The following is a 3,251-nucleotide window of genomic DNA, read 5'->3' as shown; positions in this document are numbered from 1 at the left end:
AAAAAAAAAAAAAAAAAAAAAAAAACTTTATCCATAAAATAAGACTATAATGATATATACTAAAAGGTTAATACCATCTTTTTTGAGTGGGATTAGAAATGATTTCCATTTTCTTCTTTTTGTCTGTATTCTCACATAGGCTTGATATTACCTTTGCAATAAATATATACTCAAAGAAAAAGAACTGCCACACACAGACACACACCCAATTTCACCAATGAATTCAGGGGTTAAGTGTTGCTCAGACTGAGATTTTCTGGTCTAGTCTCTCATCTCTATGTTACGAGTAGGCTCCCTGAGGCCCAGAGGGGACACATTTCAGAGAAGGTCTGAATTGACTGAATAGAATCAGGTGGAAATGAATTCTGAAAAGGTCACCCGAAGGGCCTCTTCCTTTCAAGAGGTACCATGTGCTGACAGTTTTTTCTTACCCAGTCCCCTACTCCCTGACAAGAAATGTAAGGGGGTGAAGGACAACTGTCTGAGTCAAGTCACTGCCCCATGGCTGAATAGGAACTGAATATGGAAGTCATCTTATGATTCAAATAATTACAAAATTCACAAATCTTATAGCCAGTTTTTCAATTCTGATCCTTGTCTATGTAAGTCAAACAAACAAAATTTACATTTATTAGATTTTAAAGCCAGAAATCAACATATCACGACTTAATTGTCCACATCCAAAGAACTCACCACCCATCTGGACTCTGTTTCTCCCTTGTACCTGCACTACTACATCTTTACATTTCATTAGGTTTACCTGTCTCCCTATTCCTTTCTCTGTGGCCATCTTTTTCTTCCCTGTTTCCTCCCTCACGCCAGTCCTGCCCCACTCTGCGACCTGTTTCCCCTCCTGTTGCTCTCTCCGCCCAACCTTTCTGACTGTCCTAAATATCCGTATCTTTCTGCATCTTTCTTCCCAATCTCGGCCCCGTCTCTCATCCCCTGGTTACGGCGTTTCCATCCCGGCCACAGTCCCTTCCGCCCCAGTCTGTGGCACCACCAGGTGGCTGTACTTCCCATCGGCTCTCTCTTCCTCTGCTCTTCTAGTTCCTAGTTGTTCCTCTCTTGCTCTCCCAGAGCCACTTGGCTCTGAAGGCCAAGGTTCAAACTCCATTCTCTCCGGCCACTCTCTGCGTGAAGTGCCTCGCCACTGTATTGTCCTCCCTTCTACTGGTGATCCAGGGCCCCTCTTCCCACGCTGCAATGCCATGGGTTCTCCCCCATTCCTTCAACATCTCAGTTATTCCTACTTCTCCGTCAGTCGCTCCGTCTCTACTCCTCCTACTTCCCATCGCCCACGTGTTTCCAGAAATGGCGACTGAATAACACACCCGCCTAACGGAAAAGAGATATTTTCCAGCGAGTGGAATTCGGGAAGAAACAACACTGGGTGTCACACGGCTGGCCCAGGTCACCTCCCCCTTCGCAGGGTGAGGGGAAGGGCTGACTACGAAGGGGAGGCCGGGGGAGCAGAACTGTTGGCCTTTGGAGACGCGAGGACAGAGGGGCGGGGAGGGAGAGAGGGGGTCTCAGGAGAGGGGCGGGCTCTCCAGAACCCCAGGACCGGGGAGAGGACGCGGCCTGTCCGGGAGCGGGGCGGCCGGCGCTGCCCTCCAGGGGCCGCGAGGGCGAGGCTGGGGTCGCGAATCCACCTCGCGGAAGAGGACATTACGGGGTGGGCCTGGGGGGGTGGTCACTGAAGGTTTGAAGCAGGAAAACGGCGCTAAAGACCGTGTCTACGTGGACTGAAGGCCGTAAAGCGAAGGGCAGGGACCAGCCTCAAAGCGATTTCAAGCCCAAAGGAAAACATACCCGACCTCTAACGGCGACGTCTGGATCTATTAGGTAGGAGGCCGGATGCTGGGATTTACGGTTCATAGTAGCTCCGAAGCCAGGAGGTTGCAGTACGAGGAGCAGCGAAGCACAGATCTTCACTAGCGATGGGCAACTTACCTCTGCATCTTACCTCGTACCGTGACCTTCAAAACACGGCCCGTTTCCGGTTCCGCAGGTAACTACTAATTCGGGGGGAGAGGCGGGGCTCCCGGGGCGGGGCCTGGGCGGAGCGCTGTGTGCGAGGGGCGGGGCCAGGAGAGAGCCCAGATGCTGGGATGGCCAGAGGGCGGGGCTGGCAGCAGGGAGCAGGGCAGTCACTTTCATTAAAAACTAAGACGTTTCCTCTTAACTTAAAAACGGTTTAAATAAAAAGCTCCCCCACTCCGCCCCAAAACAGGTTGCTCTAAAGTCCCGTTGGTGAGGCTGAAGCAATTCAGAGCTCTGGAAACTTGGGTCTCCAAGTGGTAGCTGTGGGGCGGCGACTGGAGCCTGGAACATTTCCTGCAGTTAGAACTAATAAAAGCAATTCAGGAAACAAGAGCTGGACTTGTCTTTCTATTACAAACTAGAATGACAGAATTACAAAACTCTGGGTAGGATGGGCTTTTTCACACTGAAAACTCTACAGAACATTCTGTTTCTATTCCCTGCTCACTCAGGAGGCCAAACTCAACGCTCTGCTCATTTCCAGACAATCAGGGACTAGACCTGAGGTCTGAGACTGGTGAACTAAGGCATGTGATAATTCAGGGCACTAACCGTTGCTATAAAAAGAGCAATAAATTGTAGTATTCTTTTTTAGGTAAATTTTTTGATTGTTTTGCTTCTTTTTGCCTTTTAAAACCTGCTTTCCCCCGGAGTATAATAGAGAAATACTTGAGATACATCACTATTCAGTAAAGGTGTACCACAGAATTCTCTGCCTTAACGTATCTTGTGAAAAGATTAGGACAGTAAGTTTAGTTAGCATCCAGCATTTCATATAGATACAATAAAAAGAGAAAGAGAAACGTTGTATTCCTTTGATGAGAAGGCATTACTCTTTAAAATACTTCTATTCTACACTTAATAATTTCCTTCAAATATCTTTGAGAAAAACTTCTTTATATCATAGTACACTTAAGTCAAACATAACTAACAATAATTTAATTGTAATTAGAAAGATTTTTATTTTGAAATTGTAACGTATTTTAGCTGTTCCTTTTTTTTAATATTTATTTTTTAAACCTTACTTTATTTTTGGCTGCATTGCATCTTCATGGCTGCACACGGGCTTCCTCTAGCTGATGCAAGCAGGAGCTACTCTTCGTTGCAATGTGCAGGCTTCTCATTGCAGTGGCTTCTCTTGTTGCGGAGCACAGGCTCTAGGCACACAGGCTCAGTAGTTGTGGCTCACGGGCTCTAGAGTGCAG

The sequence above is a fragment of the Monodon monoceros genome, unplaced genomic scaffold (assembly GCF_005190385.1).
Source record: "Monodon monoceros isolate NGI ecotype Baffin Bay Population unplaced genomic scaffold, NGI_Narwhal_1 Super_Scaffold_10, whole genome shotgun sequence".
Classification (NCBI taxonomy): Eukaryota; Metazoa; Chordata; class Mammalia; order Artiodactyla; family Monodontidae; genus Monodon; species Monodon monoceros.
Note: the sequence above shows the minus strand (reverse complement) of the source record.